Below are 8,083 nucleotides of genomic sequence, written 5' to 3' on the forward strand. Positions count from 1 at the left end.
GTTTTGGGATGCAGTGTTTCAATCTCTTGCAAGCCTCATGTTCTTTCTTACACAATGTGGAAAAACGCGGATTATGTTTCCAAAATCACTTGAAATTCAGGAAAACGCACCCTACATAACTCTTGCCCAAACACGTCTTTCTCCTAAAGCATAGAGAACATTCAAGAAACCAGAAAAGAAGGGTATTTTGCAGTGATATGCATACGGGTACGTTCAAAAGGACATTTCTCTTGGTTGCAGAGTGCAAAAGCATGATTGACTTCATGTTCTCAATAAAACCCTTACTTTTCCAAGTGACCTGAAGTAGGACTTTTACAAAAACATGTGATTGCGTGTCTCTGGTGACAGGAGCTCTAAGCTGTGTATTCAGTGCTGGAGAGTGACACACTCTACATAGGTTACACAGCGTTCTGAGAGCACCAACATGCTTCAAACTGAAACTGCTACAAGGTGTGTGTAGCATGCTGAATGAAGGCTTGTCATTTCAAAGAAAGAAGAGGAAACCAAAATCCAGGTAGTGAAACCAGCACACCAGTATGGGAGATGTGCATGTGGACAGTTTCAAGCAGCAGCTCTTTCTGGACACTTCGAAACAGCGCTGTGAAAAAATTTGGTAGGAAGCGGGATTTGGCCAAAGTTGAAAGACCTTCCAAAACCAACCCTAGAGAACTTAGCCAAACAATGAATGTTGCAATAAGCTCCTGCAGGAAAGGTGCTTCCATGACACAACCCCCGAGCAGGTAGCTACATTCTGCACAGTAAAAAATGCATATGAATTCCTGGCTGAAAACTCACTCCAGAAGGAAGAAATGCGTGTGTTTGTCTCTGAAAGAACACTCAGCCACTATTCTTTTGCTTGCTCCTTTAAAGTCTTTGTAGAAACATGTGTTTTCACTGCTGGAATACGTTTTGGGATGCAGTGTTTCAATCTCTTGCAAGCCTCATGTTCTTTCTTAGACGATGTGGAAAAATAAGGAGTATGTTTCCCAAGTCACTTGCAATCCAGAAAAACGCAAACGGCATTACCCTTGCTCCAACACGCTCTTTCTCCTAATGCGTTGAGAACATTCAAGAAAGCAGAAAGGAAGAGCATTTTGCAGTCAAATTCAGACGGGCATGTACAAAAAGCCATTTCTTTCGGTTGCAGAGTGCAAAAGCATGATTGACTGCACGTTCTCAATGAAACCCTTACTTTTCCAAGTAACCTGAATTATGACTTTCCCAAAAAGATGTGTTTGCGTGTCTGTGGCAAAAGGAGCTCTAAGTTTTGTAATCAGTGCTGAAGATTGACACACTCTACACAGGTTACTCAGCTTTTTGAGAGCACCAGCATGCTTCAAACTGAAACTGCTACAAGGTGTGTGTAGCATGCTGAATGAAGGCTTGTCTTTTCAAAGAAAGAAGAGGAAACCAAAATCCAGGTAGTGAAACGAGCACACCGGTATCGGAGATGTGCATGTGGACAGTTTCAAGCAGCAGCTCTTTCTGGACACTTGGAAACAGCTTGTGAAAAAATTTCGTACAGAGTGGGATTTGGCCAAAGTTGAAAGACCTTCCAAAACCAACCCTAAAGAACTTACCTAAACAATGAATGTTGCAATAAGCTCCTGCAGGAAAGGTGCTTCTATGACACAACTCCCGAGCAGGTAGCTACATTCTGCACAGTACAAAATGCATATGAATTCCAGGCTGAAAACTCACTCCCGGAGGGTGAAATGGATGTTTCTCTCTGAAAGAACACTCAGCCACTATTCTTTTGCTTGCTCCTTCAAAGTCTTTGTAGAAACGTGTGTTTTCACTGTTGGAATACGTTATGGGATGCATTGTTTCAATCTCTTGCAAGCCTCATGTTGTTTCTTAGACAATGTTGAAAAACTCGGATTATGTTTCCCAAATCCCTTGAAATCCAGGAAAATGCACCCGGCTAAACTCTTGCTCAAACACGTTCTTTCACCTATTACATTGAGAACATTCAAGAAAGCAGAAAAGAAGGGCATTTTGCAGTGAATTTTAGCCGGCCATGTACAAAAAGCCATTTCTATCGGTTGCAGAGTGCAAAAGTATGATTGACTTCATGTTCTCGATGAAACCCTTACATTTCCAAGTTACCTGAGTTAGGACTTTCCCAAAAAGATGTGTTTGCGTGTCTGTGGCGACAGGAGCTCTAAGTTGTGTATTCAGTGCTGGAGAGTGACACACTCTACACAGCTTACACAGCGTTCTTAGAGCACCAACATGCTTAAAACTGAAACTCCTACAAGGTGTGTGTAGCATGCTGAATGAAGGCTTGTCATTTCAAAGAAAGAAGAGGAAACCAAAATCCAGGTAGTGAAACCAGCACACCAGTATGGGAGATGTGCATGTGGACAGTTTCAAGCAGCAGCTGTTTGTGGACACTTGGAAACAGCGCTGTGAAAAAATTTTGTACAAAGGGAGATTTGGCCAATGTTGAAAGACCTTCCAACACCAACCCTAAAGAACTTAGCCAAACAATGAATGTTGCAATAAGCTCCTGCAGGAAAGGTGCTTCTATGACACAACCCCCTAGCAGGTAGCTACATTCTGCACAGTACAAAATGCATATGAATTCCAGGCTGAAAACTCACTCCAGAAGGATGAAATGCATGTGTTTCTCTCTGAAAGAACACTCAGCCACTATCCTTTTGCTTGCTCCTTCAAAGTCTTTGTAGAATCGTGTGTTTTCACTGCTGGAATACGTTTTGGGATGCATTGTTTCAATCTCTTGCAAGCCTCATGTGCAGCCATCTATGTTGTTTCTTAGAAAATTTCGAAAAACGCGGATTATGTTTCCCAAATCACTTGAAATCCAGGAAAACGCACAGGTCATCACTCTTGCTCAAACACGCTCTTTCACCTAATGCATTGAGAAGATGCAAGAAAGCAGAAAGACGGGCATTTTTCCGTGAAATTCAGACGGGCAATTACAAAAAGCCATTTCTATCGGTTGCAGAGTGGAAAAGCATGATTGACTTCATGTTCTCGATGAAACCATCACATAATGAATATATGCCAAAACATGTTGAAACACTCCCCAGCCGATTTGGTGTGATAAATCTATTGATTTACTGCCAAAAGTGAGACCTGGTGACAATGCTTGCAAACGGATTACAGAAACCCCCGTCAGCCTCGGAGAGGGCTGCTGCCAAGTACCAGACTTGTTCAGTTCCAGGTTCTATGGCCTGCATGACTCCTTGCAGGAGAGGATTGGATGCTTGGTATTACCTCAAGTGGATTATATTAAATAAAATTTTCCACTTTCAACCCTGTGTGGATTTCTCTAGGACTCACTTCTGATAGATTTTTTTAAAGTTAGTTTTTTCATAACATTTTAAAAATATATGTTTTTAAATTGTTTAGAATAATTTTTTTAAATATATATTTTTATGTGTTTTAGAGGGAGAGGGAGGGAAAGGGAGAGAGAGAGAGAAACATCAATGAGAAAGAGACATCCATCGGCTGCCTTCTGCATGCAGCCTACTTGAGATGGAGCCTGCAACCTGGGCATGTGCCCTGACTGAGAATCAAACTGGCGACCTCTCGGTGCATGGGACAGCACTCACCCAACTGAGCCACACCGGCCAGTGCTAAAGTTCGTTTTATAGCCAAACTAGTCCCAAAGAGATTTCACATAAGGTAAGAATTAATTAGTTGCTATTCATTTGCCAATTTGCTTAGTTTGTAAAAATGTTTATAAACAGCATAATTCTCCAACCTCATTAGGCTCTCCATAAAATCCATATAAATATTAAAAATGTTAAGTTGTAAGCATGATAGAAACAGGTGGCAGCTTTTCTATTAATTATTGGGATACCTTCTTCTCACAGTTGATATAGACTTACTTACATCAAGCTAATCAGGGAACACTTCAATTTTTGGATTTGGAATAATTTGTAGTGTATAACTTTATAATGCAATTGATCTGACTGGACTCACGCAGTGCCTTACACATAGGAGACATGTAAGGAAATTGTTGAAAGCATACCTATATATTCCTGATGACAACGAGTTGTCTCTATGTGATTCATCAGGTATTGTCTGAAGGCTTAAAAGAGTTTTCCCCAAGTAACTCACTGTCAGAATTCAACTTCAAATTCTTAACACCTGTGACAGGTACAATGAAAGCTTCACTCAGATGTTTCTGAGACTAATTAAAAAGAGGATACTTCTTACCCTGGCCAATGTGGCTCAGTTGGTTGGAGGGTCATCCTGTCCACCAAAGGGTCACAGGTTCAACTCCCGTCAGGGCACGTACCCAGACTGCAGGTTAGAGCCCCAGTAGGGGCATGTACAGGAGGCAACTGGTCGATGTCTCTTTCACACATTGATGTTTCTCTCTCCCTCTCCCTTCCTCTCTCTCTAAAGCCAATTTTAAAAAGTATAAAGTTGAATCTTGAACGTATATTAAAACCAACTAAAATGCTTTGAAAAGCCCTTATGCCCAGGCCCATCTCAAATCGACTGGACTCTCTGAGGACAGGGCCTAGTCAGTGATGTTATCTGAAAGCTCCCCAGGTGATTCTAGGAGCTACCAGAGCTAAGAAGCAGTGAATTTAACCTGGCAACAAAGAGACCACAATCAATCATATTTCTCCCCAACGAATCCCATCCTTTCCCCATCGCCCCCACTCTCCACACATACCCCAAGAATGCTCTAAGGAAACATGGGGTGTGTGGCCTTGAGCCTCCCGGTAATGGCGCTGCTGGAAGCGCAGGAGCCGGTCCCTGGGATGCCACAGGGCTGATCTGACAGCTGCATACCAGGTATCATTGCCTAAGACTCCTGCTCTCACTGCCCAGTCTCTGTTGCAACATCAATGGGAAACCCCTGTCCCTGGGCACTTGTCCTCATTTACAGAACTCTCAGGAGGTTACGGTGAGAATTATCAGCCTGGTATCACAGCCCAACAGTCTTCACCTGTTCCCTTAACCATGGGATTGGAATTACGTGTTCTGTGTATCCTGGGGAGTGACAGTTTATTTTTCTCTTTTGACCTTAAGTAAGCTTCTCCCGGTCCTTGTATTCGGAGTTGATCGTGTCCCAGGTGTGTCGCTACAGAGCAGGTGGCGAGCAGTTGTAAGACCACCGCCGTGGGTCTCCTGGGACCGAGCAATTAGACGATGCAGGAGAATGCTGTAGCTCACAGATTACACCCAGTTTCAGAAAAGCAAATACCTGAGCGCCCACCTTGTGGCAAACACTGGGTGCGTACACACAAACATACCCACAGGTAGGACGTCTGTCCTATGCACAGCTGTATGTCCCCTTAAGTGACTGGTACCTTTCCCACTTTGTTCCTATTTAATCTCTTCATTGACTAATTTATCTCATCATTTTCAAATAAAATTGGGGGTAAGGAGAGGAAAAACAATAGCAAGACCTTCTTGAAGGGGACTTGTAAGTCTTTTGCACTATAAATGCAAGTGGATTTAAAATGAAAACCCCCTTTGATGTGTCAAGACCTTATTCAGGAAACGCTAACATCCTAGATGTCGATTGGTAATACACGCCTCCCCGGAATTCTAGAAACAAACGGGGTTCCAGTCAGCTAAGCGATATCAGGTATTATATCCGAGTTGCAAACTTTTAAAAAGGCAAACCGACAGGCTTTACGTCCTACCTCATTGCCCCTTCTGGTCTCACCCTGTGGCAAACAGAAGGAAAAGCAAGGAAGGCGGCCACAGTTCAGAAACACTGTTTGAAAACCAGAGAAAGAGCTTTGCTTGACCTTTAAAGCACAAATAGAAAATAGTAAATCTCCTTCCCTCTCCCCGGCGTCCTCCAAGCAAAGCACTAGCAGCAAAGCCCATGGAACGTTTTACAAAGACTCGAGGACAAGGCAGGGCGGCTGAGTAAGAGGGCTGGGCGGCGTGTTCTGCCCGTGTTGGCTTAGCTCTGGCTCTGGGAACAGGTTCCCCAGTCCAGCCTCGCGGGCACCCTCGGAGGCCAGGGCGGGGCTGGAGGGCATCAGATGAGGCTGGCCTAGGTGCAGCGGCATCAGATGACCTCGCTGACGTCATGCTCTGGCCCTGCGGCGCCGTCCTGCGGGCCGGGCGAGCAAGAGCTTGCGCAGCTCCTGGCGGGAGCCGTCCTGCAGCCAGGCGTCCATGAGCGGGTTGTAGCCGACCGAGCTCAGGGCGAGCCAGTGGCCGAGCAGCTGCTCCACCCGAGGGCGCAGGGGTCGATGGCGCTTGGGCGGAGGTCCCGCAGCAGGTTGGAGACGTGCAGCGGCCGCAGCAGGTGGCGAGCACCACCGCGGCCACCACCGGGAGGCAGAAGGGGCGGCGGCGGCGCGGTCCCAGCCGGCCTGGCTCGGGTCACGCATCCCGGCCCCGCGCGGTTTCGCAGCTTCACCGATGCTCGGACGTAAGACGGAGGATGCCCAGCAGGGGAGCAGGTGGTGACGAGCACCAGCCCCCAAGGTAGAGCTGGCGCTGGCGCTCCTGGGGCCCCAGAACTGCTCGCAGAGGCGCACGGGGTGCGGCTGGAGCTCGACGTGGTGGGTGTGCGGGGCGGCGGGCAGCGCCAGCACCGCGGACAGCGCCCAGGTGCCCAGCACCGCGGACAGCGCCCAGGTGCCCAGCCCCGCGCGGGGCGCAGCGGGTGCACCGGCGCGACGTGGCGGCCCACGGCGAAGGTGGTGAGCGTGAACACCGACACGTACACGGTGACGGGCCGCAGGGAGAAGACCAGGCGGCACAGGCCCCGCCGGACCCCCAGCTGCGCGGCTCGAGGCCTAGGCCAGCGCGAGCGCACGCAGGCCGTGCAGTGCGCACGTCGGGCAAGGCCCGGCTGCCGGCGAGAAAGTCGGTGACGCTGTGCAGCCGGCGCACGCGCGCGATCGCCGGCACCAGCAGGCAGTTGCCCTCCAGCCCCGCGGTCACCACGACGCTGTGGAGCAGCAGGATCGGCCCCTTCAGACGATGCACCAGCTGCAGGCTCTGGAACGGAGGGCGCCCTGGGCGCCGGGCCAGCCGCCGACCCATTGCCACCGAGGCCCCTGCGCTCTGGTTCCCTGGGGTTGAGGCCACCGGGGAAGTTCAGAGAATAAGTCAGGGACCAGGGGCTCCTGAGAAGGCAGGGAAGCCACGGCTACCTTCCAAAGAGAATCAAAGTCCATAAATTCTCATGTTCTATCTACCCCTCCTACCCAACCGCTCCCTCCCCAGTTACCCAAATACTCCCTTTGGAGTAACTGGCCAAGATAAATAACAATTTAAAGTGCTGCCTTCCCACCTCTGCAAAAATAAATCGGTGCGTGGTTATGCACGCACAGGTTATTTAAACGCCTTCTAACCCATTTAGAGCTCTCAGTGGGCGCAGGCTAGACCCAGGGGCGCGCTCCTACCTGGCGAGTGCGACTTGGCGGACGGAGAGCGGTCGAGGGAGGGAGAGGCGCGATCTGCCCCCTGGCGTGCTCCGCCCGCGACTGCGGTGCCGGCTTCTCGCTTTTCCGCGGGAGCTGAACAGATGCCGGAGTTGCCAGCGGGCTCGCAGCTTTGAGGGGGGCCGGGAGCCCCCCCTGCCGCGCCCCCACTCCAGCGCCCTTGTATGGAAAATGGGGGCGGAGCGCACACCACCAGGCTCGGCGCTTAGACAACTGGGGAGAAGGGCGAGTGACAGAAGGACGGAAACGGCAAGGGAAGGAGGGGTGGACAAGCCTGGGCGGCAGAGACGCGACTGCAGGAGCTGCTGCGCCCCGGGGGAGTTCCGCTCCGAGGGGGGGCGGACGAGGGGAGCGTGGGGCGGGAAGCGCCCGGTCTCTCGGGACCTGGTGCAGTGTCAGAGGGAAGGGGCTGGAGGAGCGGGGTGGGGACTGAGATGCACCACGGGTGTGGGGAGAGCGAGGGCCCGTCCTTAAGCGCTGGATCCTGCGCAGAGCCCAGGCTGGGGGTAGAGAGTAGCGTGGGGGCTCCTGCAGGGATTTGAAATGGGGAGCCCTGAGCTCCCCGCAGACCTGCGGGCCCTCGCCCTCCCGGGACCCCGAGCGCTCCCCCGGCTGCGGCTCCGCCCAGCCCAGGACGGTTCAGCACCGCGGACAGCTCCCGGGCCGGGCTTCGGGAG

At 50.2% G+C, this 8,083-nt stretch overlaps 1 pseudogene across 1 annotated transcript; it reads right to left on the reverse strand.

The window, feature by feature from the left end:
• Positions 1-1,022: 1,022 nt before the first annotated feature.
• LOC308558662 (prolactin-releasing peptide receptor pseudogene) lies at positions 1,023-7,139 on the reverse strand (annotated as a pseudogene). Its single transcript has 2 exons — positions 6,035-7,139; positions 1,023-1,050 (listed from the first exon to the last, which is right to left on the reverse strand). The product of its transcript is annotated as a prolactin-releasing peptide receptor pseudogene (transcript).
• Between the last annotated feature and the right edge of the window lie 944 nt (positions 7,140-8,083).

This window comes from Miniopterus schreibersii (genome assembly GCF_964146895.1).
Source record: "Miniopterus schreibersii genome assembly, chromosome: 6".
Lineage (NCBI taxonomy): Eukaryota > Metazoa > Chordata > Mammalia > Chiroptera > Miniopteridae > Miniopterus > Miniopterus schreibersii.